Source organism: Pongo abelii, chromosome 16 (assembly GCF_028885655.2).
Source record: "Pongo abelii isolate AG06213 chromosome 16, NHGRI_mPonAbe1-v2.0_pri, whole genome shotgun sequence".
NCBI lineage: Eukaryota > Metazoa > Chordata > Mammalia > Primates > Hominidae > Pongo > Pongo abelii.
Window position 1 is genome coordinate 59,340,920 of NC_072001.2, and position 17,651 is coordinate 59,358,570.

Here is a 17,651-nt window from a genome sequence, read left to right on the forward strand (position 1 = left end):
GTTTCACAAATGAAATTTTAAAAATCTGTATCATCAATCTGTATTATCCTATCATCACTATAAATTTGAGAATTTCTTAGGTCATAAGGCAGGACCAACCCCTCTGTGATGGCCACAATAAACCATTTCAAAACGTCTTGACCATTTGAATGGCTAAGTTAAAGGTTCTCATTACTAAGACTGTATTACTAAGTGGTTCAGATATCAAAGGAAGAGTTTTTAATGATAATACTTTCCATGATACACAAGCAGAAGACTCTTACCAACTGTGTCAACAAAACAAGACATATACCTAAGACAAATCACAGATCATAGTGGGCATTTCAACCCTTCTGATGCTCTGATTGCAGATTTCAGAACACAGAGTACAAAGTATGCAAAAATTTCAATCACACATTATTCTTCTTTCCATAATAAAAAGGTACCCTTTCAAGCTTTTCATGTTTGCTTTTTCTGTTCCTCAGGTTTGCATGTTGATTTCAGTTTTAATGTTGAAACTTCATTTTCTTCACGTTTATTTATTTCTCTTTCTCAAAATCCAACTTGTCTGGGCCCAGCAGAAACCTAGGGAAATGGCAACACCAAATGAGAGAGTCAGCAGGTAAGAGCACAGTCAGAATTGGTCCTATGATCAATTCCCAGGATAAGGAGGCAGAAGCCCAGTTTGTATGAGCCAGTGTTATGGCCAAGAAAATATTATTGTGAATCACATCTTTCAGATGAGGGGAAGTTGGAAAATGAGTATTAAAGTCAGTGGTCAGAAGACTGGAGGATGGGTAGGTTCAATGCAAAGCATAGGTTTGTTGAATGTGAGGTAGGTGGTCCATGTCAAAACGTGGTATATGATGTGGAGCCAGGATCACCTATTTAAGGTGTATCAGGCTGAACAGAGACAAAACTCTTTGCTCTTCTCCTCTCTAAAACCTTGTGTCCTATTCTTGTAATTAACTACTCTCCCCTGGGCCCTGTATCTGATGCTACAGCTGCAGGTACAGGAGCCCTCATAGGCATTTTTATTGCAACACCTTTTAAACTCTCATTTTATTTTGTCTAGTATTAGATAGTATTTAGGTGCTCACTTCCACTGCAATGGAATTATTCTCTAAAAAGTAATCAGAGTGTATTCTCTGCTGAAGTGTAAGCTTCTTTAGGGCAATATTTTTTGTTATACCTCTATGTTAGTCAGCTCCAGCTGCCATAATAAAATACCGTAGACTGAGTAGCTTAGACAACAAAAATTTATTTTCTCACAGTTCTGGAGGCTGGAAAGTCTCAGATCAAGGTTCTAGTCAATTTAGTTTCTGGTAAGGGCTCTCTTCCTGGCTTGCAGAGGGCTTCCTTTTTACTATGTCCTTACATGACCTTTCTTCTCTGTGTGTGGGGATAGAGGGAAAGAGAGAGATAGAAGAAAAAAAAGAGAGAGACAGAGCAAGAGTGCATATGCAGGAGAGAGATAGGACTCACCCTGGTGTTGTTTCTTCTAAGGACACTATTTCTATCAGATCAGGGTCCAATCCTTATGACCTCATTTAACTTCAGTTACCTATTCCCTCCAGAACTGTGGAGCTAGGGAGAGTAATATGTTGTGTACGCTTGCTGTATATAATTAGGGTAGCCATATGATTTGTCATCAGAATGGGTATACTTTGAGAGTAAAAAATGTGCTATGATAATTACACCTTATATCCAGCATTGTCCTGGCAAACCTGGCCATATGGTCATACTGGTCTAATACTAAAGGGCTCCTTTGTTTTCCTTTGCCCCTTTGGACACATATCTCCCTCAGGAATATTGTGAACAGTGGCTGGAACTAGGAAATAAAGACAGTACATTTCCACTAATATGCATGAGACAAAGCCTAAGCCACGTTGTGAATCATCAAAGGTTGTTAAAGCTACTTTACAGTCGTAGCCTGCCAGAGTTGTTAACTTCTGGTTTTGATGCTACAGCTGCAGGTACAGGAGCTAACCTGTGAGCTTTCTTGTTATTTTTTATTTCCTACTTATGGGAAACTCAATGCCACTATGTAATTCATGGGTCAGAGTTCCTAGTAGATGCGAATGATTATTGGGTGTGATATAATCAAACAGGAATACAATAAGGCCACAGTAACTAAGCTGGAAGTTCGACTTTGACATTTAAACCCCCTTGTCCCAGGGCATACTCAAAACTTAGATGTGGCAAACCAAAGAACCAAGGCCAGAGCACAGAACACTCAGGTTAAGAAGCAACTGGTTCCTGAGTGAGGGAGCAGACTCAGAATGCAGGGCTCAAATGGAAAGAGACTGGGAACTGCAGGAACTGCATAGGCAAGTAGCATTTTGCAGACATCATTAGAGTAACCTTCAGCAATTCAACAACAGTTATTCAATGCTTAAAAGGATCTTTGGACTTTGGTAAATTGAAAGAAAATACTGCAATTAGTATTAAGGCCATTATTTAAAAAGGTAATTTATGAAGGACAAGAACAGATATTGGGAAGGGAATTAGCAGGAACCTGACAAACTAGGAGAGGAGGAATCTGAGCCAAGCCAGACCAGCATGGAAATTATTCTTCTAACCAGCCCAGCTGAGGTTTTTCCCTGAGAATCTACATCACATTCCCATTAAAGCTTATATTTAGTTTATTAAATGTTATCTATGCTTAAGTTAATACTCTTTCAGTCATGCTTAATTAATTATTTTGCTATCCTCAAGTACTGATTTGAATGACTCCTGCAGATATTAGGACTAGCTAGACCTCAAATAATGGTCTGAGTAAAAATACTAGGGTCTAAAAACAATAGAGATGGAGAAAACATAAGTAGTTGCCAGGGGTTAGGAGTGGGTGGGGGAAGGGGTTGACTATAAATTGGCTGCCTAGTTTTGGGGAATGATCGCACTGCTTTATATTTTGATTGTGGGAATAGATAAATGACTCTAGGCATATGTCAGAATTCATAGAAGTATACATCACAAACAGTAAATTTTACTATATGTAAATTTAAAAATAAAGGGAACCATGTCCACTTCCGAGGAAGAGTGTTCCAGTCCAAAGGAAAAGCAAGCAGAAAAGGAGTGGAAATGAGCTTCAGGTTTGCGGATCAGCAAGAATACCAGTGTGGATAGAGAGGAGTAGGGAAGAAGTGAGGAGTGGACAGGTTGTGTCAAGTCTGATAGGCCTTAGTAAGAAGTGCATTTTATTTTAAGTGTGGCAGGAGGCCATTGAGAGTAAGCAGGGGAATTACCCGGTCACCTTTGCATTTTTAAAGGCTTACTCTGGCTCTTATATGGAGAAGAAACATTAGGGGGCAATTATGGAATCAAGAAAACCATCGTGGTCATGCAGAAATGGTCTTGGAAGGGTTTTAGTGTGGAAGGAGTGGGTGAGAGGGAGCTTTTTTCTACTGCCCAGCCAGAATCCTGTCTCATCGTTGCAATGATATACTTAATATTACCTTAGGATTCCTTATCTCTTGGGCCTTACAGAGATGTTGTAGTACATGTAGAAATGCTGCTCTGCAACTTGAAGGTGAGCTGAAGTTGGTGACTAAATTTTTAGTGACTCCAAGGCACAGTTGTATGATTTTTCTCTAGCGATGTTCAGGAGCCCATGTGTATGAATGGAGAACGCAGATGGTTTTATCAATCCAGAGTGAAAGTTTTGCCAGATGTGTGTGAGGAATGAACAAAGGGGCCAAATAATATTACTGTAATTCACAGTAAGGAGTTAATATTTTAATACAGTACATAATCACATTACAGTAAAAAAGAATATCACATGTTGAAGAGAAGATGGTGGGAATGATGCTAAGAGTATAGTAGGAAGAATGGTAAAGAGAGAATGGGGTGAGGGATGGTAAAGAGAGGAGGAGAAGAAGGAAGAGGAAAAGAATATCACAGAGTACTTCCTAACAAAAATAAAGAATGGAGGCACAGCTATGGCAGTACACTGAGCTCCATAGAGACAGCGCTGGGGCAAGTGAGAGCTGGATGGGTACTGGATGACTCCGCCTCATTGAGAAAAAATAACTAAACATGGGCAAAGGAGATTCTAAGAAGCTGAGAATCAAAATGTCCTCATATGCATTCTTTGTGCAAACTTGTTGGGAGGAGCACAAGAAAAAGCAGCCAATGCTTCAGTCAACTTCTCAAAGTTCTCTAAGAAGTGCTCAGAGAAGTGGAAGATCATGTCTGCTAAAGAGAAAGGAAAATTTGAAGATATGGCAAAGGTGGACATGAAAAAGTAATGAAAACCTATATTTCCTAAAGGGGAAACAAAAAAAGTTCAAGGAACTCAATGCATCCGAGAGCCTCCTTCGGCTTTTTTTCTTGTTCTGTTCTGAATATCGCCCAGAAGTCAAAAGAGAACATCCCATTGGTGATGAGGCAAAGGAACTGGGAGAGATGTGGAATAACACTGCACAAATGACAAGCAGCCTTATGAAAAGAAGGCTGTGAAGCTGAAAGAAAAATATGAAAAGGGTATTGCTGCATACCGAGCTAAAGGAAAGCCTGATGCAGCAAAAAAACGGGAGATGTCAAGGCTGAAAAAAGTGAGATAAAGGAGGAAGAGGAACAAGATGAAGAGGAGGAGGAAGAGGAAGAGGAAGAAGAAGAAGAGGAAGAAGAAGGAGGAGGAGGAGGAGGAGGAAAAGGAGGAGGAGGAAGAGAAGGAGGAGAAGAAGATGGGGGAAGAGGAAGAAGAAAGTAGTAGTAGTTGGTTCTAGTGATTTTTTTCTTGTCTGCAAACCATTTAACTCCCCTGTATACAACTCACTCCTTTTAAAGAAAATAATTGAAATGTAAGGCTCTGTAAGGTTTGTTTTTAAACTGTACAGTGTCCTTTTTTGTATAGTTAACACACTAATGGATATGTCTTTAGATAGCATGCCCTGGTGGTATTTTCCATAGCCACTAACCTGGCCTGATACAGTATGGGAGTTGTAAATTGGCATAGAAATCGAAAGCAGGTTCTTATTGGTGCACAGCACAAATCAGTTATATATGGGGATGGTAGTGTTTTCATCTTCAGTTGTCTCTTACACAAAATAATTGTTCTTTTAACTAAATATCACTGTGTAATTGCAAAAAAAAAAATTAGCAGTGGTTTTGTTGCCATTCTGAATGCTTGTAAGTAAATACAATTTTTTATCTGTTAAAGAAAAAAAAAAGAAACAGTACAAGTTCTTGTCCTTTTGGAAGTAGTCCTTCCTGGAAGCCTGCATATCAGATCATTACAAGCCTATACTTTAATTTAGAATAGTTCATTATGGACAGTGTGGTATATATGTGTATAATTTTAATATACACCTTAGGAAGGCATATTAACATTGAGATACACACATAAGTGGTGTGTAGGAAAAAGGCTCACATTCCACAGGGAATATTCCTAATATCTTTAATTAACTGAGAGGGTTTGTTAATTAGCATGCTGCATTAGAAATTATTTTTCATTGGTAAAATATATAGTATTCAACAGATGTGGATTGTGTAGGAATATTGTATAGGCTTTTCCACAGCTGCATGAACAGGGACAAAGTATGGAAATGTGGCGGACTCATTATTTTTACCCTTTGGAATGGTGCTCTATGCTTAGAATTCCAATTAATTCTTTGTGCAGCTACTTAGGATGGATTTTGTGGCCTGGCTTCGGCTAGATGTTTAGCTAAATCATGATGCATCTGCCTTGAGTGACTCTTTCATGCAAGTTACTTGCTCTAGCATTTAAAAGGTCAGAAAAGTGGGGCTTTAGCAAGCTTACACTATAGGTTGTATGACTGCTTTTATTCCTTCTTACTGAAGAACATGTGTAAGTGTGGCAGATTTGGTCTATAACTTGATTTCATTCTAAAATCCACATAATAGATTATAAATGAAAAGACCAATAGTTCTTACCTACCTCTAGTCATCAGAAGGTTCCAATAGAACCTAATAATCAGAAATAATCAAACAGGTTTAAGTCAGTTTGGCAATACACTGTGTAAGACAGCCTGCTTTAGAAGGTCCTTGGTTCCTTGGTAGATGAGTATGTGTTCTCTTTTTCTGTGTAGTACTGATTACCACCTTGTAGAAACACAAATGCTAATACTGGAAGTGAATTATAGAATCATATAGTCTGCTTATTTATGGAGAAATTAAGAAAGATTAAGCCACTTTCTCAAGGTTAATGCATCAGCTAGATAGCGGTGAAAGAAAGAGCAGATCCTGGATCTTGTGATACAGAAGTCTCATTGCCACAGAAATGGAGCCATGTTTTCGAAAACAGAACACATAAAATATGTAGTTTAGAAAGTCTGGTATGACTTACAGGGATGAAAGGACAAAAGACTTGAGATTCCAAAGGCATTAGCAAAACACTTCCTTTTCTTTCTTTTATTGATCCGTATTGCTCCATACTTAACCTCTTACCCATTTCTATGATACCATATTTTTAAAATCTCCTTTAATTACCTTAAGAAAATATTCATTATCAAAATTGGGGGATCCAACAGTATTACACATTGGCTCTTCCTGTTTCTGCACCCTCTCATAATGTAAGGTAAAGATCTGTGTTGTTTCCTTTTGTTTTAAGGATGTATAATGAATTTTTCTATTTGTCCAAACTGACCAAATGTTCCTGATGGACTCTCGTTCACATATAATATTTCAAATGCTACAACTGAGTATATAAAACAATCCCTGTTTCATGGTCTGACTATAGCCAGTATTAATAATGAGAAAATTTAAGTCAGCATTTTTTTACCAAAATTTAGTGATTTATCCAGAATCTTAAGTCTCTTCCCACCTCTATGTTTTGCGACTGTGCATTTACCATTTGCACAAGGTGCTGCAATTACTCCTTCACTCATGTCTGGAGGTCTGATAATGAACATATGGTCCCCAATTATTTAACACTCCAGGTATCATTGGTAAGAAAGCACAAATGGTTCTTTGGTAGCCAGATAGTTTGATGAGATAAGCTCAAGGATTAGAGACCCTCAAGAGATGAGGGTCATCCAAGTGACAAGTGACTGCTTACATACTGTCACTTGCTACTGAATGAAGTCCTCTTTTCCCACAAGTAATTTATTTCAATTTTGGACAGCTGTAACTACTAGGAAGTCCTTCTTTGAATAGAAATCCTTCTCCTTGTAACTTCTACCCACTAGCCTCTTTTTCTGTGGTTTTTTAAGTGTCATCATGAATGCATTCCATTTTTCTTGCGCATATCAGCTTTTTGATATTTGAAAGTAGTTTTCATGCCCACACCACAACTTCAAAACAAAAACTTATAGACAAATATATTTACTGAAGGACACAAAATAAACTCAATTTTTTCAATTATAAATGTTTTTATCATCTAACTTATAAAACATTTGATATAAAATATTTTTAAACATCCACGTTTTACATAAATAATCTGAGTTATTATAGAAATATTTAGAAATTACAGGTAACTATCTTAGTTTGGGTATGTCCAGAAGCAGATGAGACAAGGATTTGAGTAAAAATCAGATTTGGAAAATGCAGAACAATTCAGAAGAGTAAAGGAGTAATATAAGGAAAATAATCCAGCCAATGAAAGGTGTGTTCGTAAGCCAGCTGTCAGGGTGGGCAACTAGAGAAAAATCTCGTGGAGAAACGCTGGGAGATGCTGCAAAATAAATACCTCAGAATTATGCTACCTCAGTAGTGGGCTACTTCCTCAGCATTTTCATCTCACTCACATGCAGAGCTATATTCCACAAATCTGGAATAAAAAGCCCTCAGGCATGGAGGTAGACATTAGAAGTTGGATGGAGTATTGGGTGGGACACTAAGTATCTAAGTCAATAAGTTAATGATAATTGTAATTATTCATTGGGTACAGTGTATGCTGCTTGGGTAATGGTTGCACTAAAATCTCAGAAATCACCATAAAAGAACTTACCCGTGTAACCAAATACCTCCTGTTCCCCAAAAACTATTGAAATAAAAAGTCATTATCAAAATAATGATTAACATTTTGATATTCTTTCATTCAGATTTTTTCCAAATGCATATATACTTGAATATAAATTATTCCTAAAGAAAAATCATTCTATAACATTAATTTGTAGTTGTCTTGTCACTTAATAAAACCACATTTTTCTATTTCAATCAATATAAATCTGCTCATATTATTACTGATGATATAGTACGCCGTAATTTATTTAATTTCCTGATTGGACAATTAGATTAGTTCCGGGTTTTTGCTGTCATGAAAAAAATGCTTTATTTCAGTTTCATTGAACAATGAATCCTTACTTGCTTCAGCTGCCACTTAATTTTGTTTATTAAAACAATGCTTAAAAGATATAAACAGCATGGGAAAGAGTACTATTGGAGAGGAGTGAAGCAAGATGGCAAATAGAAGGCTCCACTGATTGTGCCTCCCACAGGAACACCAAATGTAACAAGTATCTACACACAGAAAACACCTTTATAAGAACCAAAAATCAGGCGAGTACTAACAATACCTGGTTTTAACTTCATACTGAAAGAAGCACTGAAGAGGGTAAGAAAGACAATCTCGAATTGCCAACACCACTCCTCCCCCATGCCGTCACAGCAGCTTTGTGGTGCAGAAGGAGAATCTGTATGTTTGCGAGAGGGAGATTGCAGCAATTGCGGAACTTTGCATTGGAACCTGGTGCTGCCAACACTGGGGAGAACTCAGCCAGCAGCCTCGGGGGGCGGCATTTAGACCAGCCCTAGCCAGAGGGCAAACACCCATTCTAGCAGTTGGAACATGAGTTCCAACATGCCTCACCACTGAAGCCTAAAGTGCTTTCGGGCCCTAGGTAAACTTAAAAGGCAGTCTAGGCCACAAGAACCGCAACTCTTAGGCAAGTCGTAGTGCTGAACTGGGCTTGAGGCCAATGGACTTGGGGGACACACAAACTACTGGGACACCAGCCAGGGCAACTAAGGGAGTGCTTATGCTACCCCTCCCCCAACCCCAGGCAGCATAGCTTGCAGCTCCAAAAGAGACCCCCTTCCTTCTGCTTGTAAGGAGAGGGGAAAGTAAAGAGGACTTTGTCTTGCATCATGGATACCAGCTCAGCCACAATAGGGTAGGGCACTGGGCAGAGTCATGAGGCCCCACTCCAGACCCTAGCTCCTGGATGACATTTCTAGACACACCCTGGGCCAAAACGGAACCTGCTGCATTCAAGGGAAGTACTTGGTCCTGGCAGGACTCATCACCTACTAACAAAAGAGCCCTTAGGCCCTGAATAACCAGCAGTGACACCCAGGTAATACATCGTGGGCCTTGGGTGAGACCCAGCACATTCCCAACTGTGGTGACTATGGTGATAAAGTAAAGGGGATTTTGTCTTGCACTTTATATACCAGCTCAGCCACAATGGGGAAGAGGACCAAGCAGGCTCTTGGGGTCCCTGATTCCAGCCCTGACTCTTGGATGGCATTTCTCAAACTGCTTTGGGCCAGAGGGGAGCCCACTCACCTGAAGGGCAAGTCTTAGGCTGGGCAGCATTAATCACAAGCTGACCAAAGAGCCCTTGGGCTTTAAGTGAATATTGGCAGTAGCCTGGCAGTACGCTTCAAGGACCTGTGGTAGTAGTGGCCACAAGGTGTGTCTCCTCTGCTTGTGGAAAGGGGAGAGAAAAGTGGGAAGGACTGGGTCTCGTGGTTTGAGTGCCAGCTCAGCACTCAGTGGTAAAATAGAACACCTGATAGATTTCTAACGTTTTTGACTTCAGGCCCTGACTCCTGCATGGCATCACTGGACCTGAGGACTGGGAGAACCAGCCACCCTGAAGAGAAGGACAGATGCCTGGCTGGCTTCACCACCTGCTGATTGTAGAGTCCTAGGGCCTTGTACAAACGTAAGTGGCAATCAGTGGCTACAATGGCCCTTGGGCAAGATCGAGTGCTGTGTTGGCTTCAGGTCTGACCCAGAGCAGTCCCAGTGGTGGTGGCCTCAGAAGTGCTGGTGTCACCCCACCTCAAGCTCCACACAGCTCAGCACAGAGAAGCACTCTCCATTTGTTGGGGAGAAAGTAAGGGGAGAGAACAAGAGTCTCTGCCTGGTAATCAAGAGCATTCTTCTGGATCATGTCCAAGGCCACCAAGGAAGTACCTCTATGAATCTAGAAGAATCACAACATTACAGGGCTTGGAGTACCCCCTAAGGCAGATGTGGCTTAGATTACAACATCCAACACCTTTCAAATACCTGGAAAGCCTTCTTAAGAAGCATGGATAAGGAAGCCCAGACTGTAAAGAAAGACTGCAGTAAATACCTAACTCTTCAATTCCCAGACACCGATGAACGTCAACAAGCATCAAGACCATCAAGGAAAACGTAATGACACCAAACGAACTAAATAAGTTAATTTAGTTCCGGGATAAATCGTGTGGAAACAGAGATATGTGACCTTTCAGACAGATAAATCAAAATAGCTATTTTGAGAAAACTCCAATTCAAGATAATGCAGAGAAGGAATTCAGAATCCTCCCAGATAAATTTAACAAAGAGATGGAAATAGTTAAAAAAAGAATCAAGCAGAAATTCTGGAGTTGAAAAATGCAATTGACATACTGAAGAATGCATCAAAGTCTTAGTAACAGAATTCATCAAAGAGAAGAAAGAATTAGTGAGCATGAAGCTGGGCTATTTGAAAATACACAGTTAGAGGAGACAAAAGAAAAAAGAATAAAAAACAATGAAGCAAGCCTACAAGACCTAGAAAATAGCTTCAAAAGGGCAAATCTAAGAGCTATTACCCTTAAAGTGAGAAAGTTTATTTGAAGGGTTACTATCAGGGAACTTCTCAAACCTAGAGAATATTATTAATATCCAAGTACAAGAAGGTTATAGAACACCAAGCAGATTTAACCCAAAGAAGACTACCTCAAGGCATTTAATAAACTCCCAAAAGTCAAGGATAAAGAAAGGATCCTAAAAGGAGCAAAAGAAAAGAAAAAAAGAAAACATAGAATGGAGCTCCAATATGTCTGGCAGCAGACTTTTCCATGGAAACCTTATGGGCCAGGAGAGAGTTGCATGACATATTTAAAGTGCTAAAGGGAAAAAATATTTTACCCTAGAATAATATATCCAGTGAAAATATACTTCAAACATGAAGAAGAAATAAACACTTTCCCTGACAAACAGAAGCTGAGGGATTTTGTCAATACCAGACGTGCTCTACAAGAAATGCTAAAGGGGGTACTTCAATCTGAAAGAAAAGGACATTAATGAACAAGAAGAAATCATCTGAAGGTATAAAACTCGCTGGAAAGGGTAAGTACACAGAAAAAGTCAGAATATTATTGCACTGTATGGTTGTAAACTACTCTTATCCTAAGTGGAAAGACTAAATGATGAACCAATCAAAAGTAATAAGTACAATAACTTTTCAAGACATAGTATAATAAGATATAAGTACAAGCAATAAAAAGGTAAAAAAGTAGAGGAACAAAATTAGAATTTTTATTAGTTTTCTTTTTGCTTTAGTTAGTTCATGCAAGCAAAGGTAAGTTATTATCAGCTTAAAATAATGGATTATATAATAGGATTTGCTAGTCTCATAGTAACCTCACGTCAAAAAACACACAACAGATACACAGAAAATAAAAAGCAGGAAATCAAATCATACCACCAGAGGAAATCACCATCAAAAAGAAAGATAAGAAAAGAAGAGAAGACCACAAAATCACCAGAAAAAAAAATGGTAGGAGTAAGTTCTTACTAAGATTGAACGTGAATGGACTAAACTTTCCAATAAAAAGACATGGAATAGCTGACTGGATTGAAAAAAAATAAGACCCAATGATCTGTTGCCTAAAAGAAACATATTTTACCTAAAAAGACACACATAGACTGAAAATAAAGGAATGGAAAAAGGTATTCCATGCCAATAGAAACCAAAAAGAGCAGGAGTTGCTCTATTTATATCAGGCAAGATGTATTTCAAGACAAAAAGAGAGACAAAGAAGGTAATTATGTAATGACACAAGGGTCAATTCAGCGACAAGATAAAACAATTGTATGTGCAGCCAACATTGGAGGACTTAGATATATAAAGCAAATATTATTACAAGTAATGAGAGAGATAGACCTCAGTATAATAATAGCTGGGGACTTCAACACCCCACTTTCAGCATTGGACAGATCATCCAGACAGAAAATCAGCAAGGAAACATCAGACTTAGTCTGCATTGTGGACCAAGTAGACCTAATAGATATTAACAGAACATTTCATCCAAGGGCTACAGAATACACATTCTTCTCCTCAGCACATAAATCATTCTCAAGGATAGACCATATGTTAGGCAACAAAGGAAGTCATAAAACATTCAAAAAAGTTGAAATAATATCTAGCATCTTCTTTGACCACAATTAAATAAAATGAGAAATCAATAAGAGGAGGAATTTTGAAAACTATACAAACATATGGAAATTAAACAATATGCTCCTGAATGACAAGTAGGTCAATAAAGAGATTAAGAAGGAAATTGAAAAATTTCTTGAAACAAATAATAATGGAAACACACCATGCCAAAACCTACGGAATATGGCAAAAGCAGTACTAAGAGGGAATTTTATAGCCATAAGCACCTACATCAAAAAAAAAAAATTTAAAATAAACACCCAAATGATGCATGTTGAAGAACTAGAAAAACAAGAGCAAACCAAAAACAATATAAGTAGAAGATAAGAATTAAGACCAGAGCAGAAATAAATAAAATTGAAATGAAAAAACAATCAAAAAAACAAAAGATTGGTTTTTGAAAAGAAAAAATGTACAAACCGTTAGCCAGAATAACTAAGAAAAAAGGGAGAAGATCTAAATAAATAAAATCAGAGGTGAAAAATGAGACATTACAACTGATAAAGCAGAAGCTTGAAGGATCATTAGTGACTACCATGAGCAACTATATGCTAATAAATTGGAAAATCTAAAAGAAATGGATAAATTGCTGGATACATAAAACCTACCAAAATTGAACCATGAAGAAATCCAAAACTTAAACATACCAATAACAAGTAAGAAGCTGGAAGCCATAATAAAAAGTCTCTCAACAAAGCAAAGCCCAGGACTTAATGGCTTCTTTGCTGAATTCCACCAAACATTTAAAGAAGAAACAATAACAATCATACCCCAACTCTTCTGAAAAATAGAGGAGAGAATACTTCCAAACCATTCTATGAGGCCAGTGTTACCCTGACACCAAAACCAGACAAAGACACATCAAAAAAGAAAACTACAGGCCGTTACCTCTGATGAACATTGATGCAAAAATCCTCAACAAAACACTAGCAAACCAAATTCAACAACACATCAAAAAGATCATTCATCATGACCAAGTAGGATTTATCCCAGTGATGCAGGGATGGTTCAACATATGCAAATCAATCAGTGTGATAAATAATATCAACAGAATGACGGGAAAAAAAACCATATGATCATTTCAATTGTTGCTGGAAAAGCATTTGATAAAATTCAACTCTCCTTCATGATAAAAAAAAAAACCCTCAAAAAACTGGATACAGAAGGAAGATACCTCAACACAATAAAAGCCATAGATGACAGAACCATAGATAGTATATCATGCTGAATGGGAAAAGACCAAAAGCCTTTCATCTAAGAGCTGGAACAAGACAAAGATGCCCACTTGCACCCTGTTATTCAACATAGTACTGGAAGTCCTAGCTAGAGCAATCAGACAAGAGAAAGAAATAAAGGATATCCAGATTGGAAAGGAAGAAGTCAAATTATCCTTGTTTGCAGATGATATGATCTTATATTTGGAAAAACCTAAAGACTTAACCAAAAAGCTATTAGAAATGATACAGTCAGTTAAGTTGCAGGATACAAAATCATACAAAAATCAGTATCATTTTTATATTCCATCAGCAAACAATCTGAAAAAGATATCAAGAAACTAATCTCATTTATGGTAGCTACAAATAAAATTAAATACCTAGGAATTAACCAAAGAAGTCAAAGACCTCTACAATGAAAATTGTAAAACACTCATACAAGAAATTGAAGAGGACACAAAAAATGGAAAGATATTTCATGTTTATAAATTGGAAAAATCAATATTGTTAAAATGTTTACATGTCCCAAAGCGATTTATAGATTTAATGCAATCCCTATCAAAATACCATGAACATTCTTCACAGAAACAAAAAAAACCCTGAAATTTAAATGCAACCACAGAAGACTCAGAATGGCCAAAGCTATCCCAAGCAAATGAACAAAGCTAGAGGAACTACACTACCTGACTTCAAATTATACTACAGAGCTATTGTAACCAAAACAGAATGGTCCTGGCATAAAGACAGACACATACACCAGTGGAACATAGACATAAGTCTGTACACCTACAGAGAACTCATTTTTGACAAAAGTGCCAAGAACATACACTAAGGAGAGAACAGTCTCTTTAATAAATTGTGCTGGAAAAATTGGATATCCACATGCAGAAGAATGAAATTGGACCTCTGTCTCGTGCCATACACAAAAATCAAATCAAAACGATTACTGACTTAAATCTAAGACTCAAAACTGTGAAACTACTGAAAGAAAATACTGGGGACACTCTTTAGAACATTGGTTTGGGCAAAAATTTCTTCAGTAATACCCCATAAACACAGGCAACCAAAGCAAAAATGGACAAATGGGATCACATCAAGTTAAAAAGCTCCTGCACAACAAAGGAAACAATCCACAAAGTGAAGAGACAACCCACAGGATGGGAGAAAATATTTGCAAGCAATTAATAACCAGAATATTTAAGGAGCTCAAACAACTCCGTAGGAAAAAAATCTAAAAATCTGATTTTTTAAATGGGCAAAGGATCTGAATAGACATTTCTCAAGACATACAAATGGCAAACAGGTATATGAAAAGGTGGTCAACTGAACATCAGAGAAATGCAAATCAAAACTATAATGAGATATCATCTGACACCATTTAAAATGACTTTTATCCAAAAGACAGACAATAACAAATACTGGTGAGGATGGAGAGAAAAGGGAATCCTGGTACACTGTTGGTGAGAGTGTCTATTAGTACAACCACTACGCAGAACAGTTTGGAGGTTCCTCAAAAATTAAAATAGAGATACTATATGATCCAGCAATCCTACTGCCAGGTATAGAGCCAAAAGAAAGGAAATCAGTATGTTGAACAGGTATCTACACTCTCATGTTTATTGCAGCACTGTTTACAATAGCCAGGATATACGAGCAACCTAAGTGTCCATCAACAGATGAATGGATGAAGAAAATGTGGTACATATACACAATGGAGCACTATTCAGCCGTAAAAAAGAATGAGATCTTGCCATTTGCAACAACAAAATGGATGGAACTGGAGGTCATTATATTAAGTGAAATAAGCCAGGCACAGAAAGACAAACATCACATGTTTTCACTCATTTGTGGGAGCCAAAAATTAAAACAATTGAACTCATGGAGATAGAGAATAGAAGGGTGGTTACCAGGGGCTAGGAAGGGCATGGGGGTGGGGGAAGTGGAGATAGTTAATGGGTACAAAAAATAGAAAGATTAAATAAGACAATATTTGCTAGCATAACAGGGTGACTATAGTAAAAACTAGTTGTACATTTAAAAATAACTAGAAGAGTATAGTTGGATTTTGGTAACACAAAAGACAAATGTTTGAAATGATGGACACCCCATTTACCCTAATATAATCATTGCACTGTGCATATCTGTATCAAAGTATCTCATGTAACCCATAAATATATATACCTACTATATAACCACAAAAATTAAAAATAAAAAAATTTGTTAAAGTATGCAATGTATTTAAACACAAGTGATTCATATTTTCTTCGTAGTTTAGAAATCTTACATAAGTTTAAATGCAAAATATTATATGATTGTATCATAAATTACAGCCATTTAAGTTACAGAGATTCAACTTCATGTGTTTCATATACTGCTGCTACCTCAACTTAGGATGCATTTATTTACATTTATGAATATTAATTTGGATTTTACCTGCATGAAGTCCAGTTCAGTACCATCATGGTCTCCTATGTGCAGTTGTATTGCTGAAATACTTTCATTTATTCTCAGAGTACTTGTTATTTGTTAGTTTGTAGCGGTGGCAAATTATGTATCATATCCCCATAATCTCAACTTGTTCAGTGAGTGTGATTGTCTTAGGTTGGGTTTCTGGGAAACAGACTCTGAGATGGTGCAATAAACTGAATGTTTGTATTCCCCACCCCCATTTATGTTGAATCCCTAATCCCAATATGATGGTATTTGAAGGTGGGGCCTTTGGAAGGTAATTAGGTCATGAGGGTGGTCCCTGCATAAATGAGATTTCCTTATAAGAAATCAGAGAACTAGCTAGCTCTCTTTCTCCCATGTTATAATATCTCTCAATATTTTTCTGGTAATATCTCCCAGATTTTGGTAATCTGCAATCCGGAAGAGGGCCCTCACCAGAACCCCACCATTTTGGCACACTGATTTCAGACTTCCAGCCTCCAGAACTGTGAGAAATAAGTTTCTATTGTTTATACACCACCCAGTGTATGGTACTTTGTTATAACAGCCTGAGCTGACAGATGGAAATTAGAATGCAGGAGATTTAATGGGGAGTAGACTCATAAGCATCACCTATATGAGAATGATTGGGCAGCTGGAGAAGTTGAATTGCAGGACAGTTGCAACAACAGCCTCAGGTGATACTACAAGGAGCTGGTATGGCCCTTCAGAATTATCCTGAATTATGGCAAGGGAATTGGGCCCTTATACTCCTACATCAGCCAGTCTTTGGTTGTTGGCTGCACCTTGGAGAGGGGAGTGAAAACTGGGGCAAGGCATTACGTTTCAGCGTAGGGCAATTCCCAGTAGAGGACTCAGCTGTGAACTGCAAGTGTTTGACACTCCCAGCAGCTAGGGGTGTAAGTACTTTAACCCTGAAGAGGATATCTGAACAATGCATGACAACATCTTCTATAGTCTACCGCTTGTACAACTTGTATCCTCTTGCTTCATGTAATAGTTATTTCGCATCTGGAAATAACTTACCCTGGATTCTAGTTAGTCTTTTTTCCTTGGAAAAATTTACAAGAAAAAGATTAGTGGGAAAAAATTCCAAATCCTGACATTACACTTCATCCTGAGGCTGTAACTGATAATTCATTATTTCCCTCCTCTTCCACACATTCTATATCCTCTTCACATTCAACTTGCACTTCTGCTGGGCTAAGTGGCTTGTCTGGTGGGGCTATTCAGATCCTTATCCTTGAGGGGTCTGACCCTCTAGTTACCACATCTGTCATAGGCTGTGGATACTGCATGTATTCATCTGGCATCAAAACTGGGTAGGGGAGTTATCAAGAGACTGTGAAAATAAGTAATTCAAAGTATAAACTGTTGGAACTTTAAATTATTTTGAGCCTTAAATGAATGTGATTATAGGGCCTGAGTCTGTGCAAGCAACTGTAACTGGGGCAGCTGTAACCTTTGTTTCTGTGGTTAAAAGATTAGCCTTTTTCATTGCCATATTTTGTAAAATGTTGTAAATGACTAAAAGGCACCAGGGAAGACCCCTTCCTTCTTACTGTTCATCTTCATTATAGATGAACTTCCCTCTCACCTCTGTCACACAAACACTACCTGGCTATTACATGGTCTAACACCC

At 37.9% G+C, this 17,651-nt stretch overlaps 1 protein-coding gene across 1 annotated transcript in view; it reads right to left on the reverse strand.

Moving 5' to 3' along the window:
- Positions 1-205: 205 nt before the first annotated feature.
- Positions 206-17,651, reverse strand: part of MNS1 (meiosis specific nuclear structural 1) — a 149,356-nt gene continuing 131,910 nt past the window's right edge. Inside the window, exon 11 of the mRNA XM_054531538.2 lies at positions 206-564. The gene's annotated coding sequence lies outside the window, so the exon portion shown is untranslated. The remainder of the gene's footprint in view (positions 565-17,651) is intronic.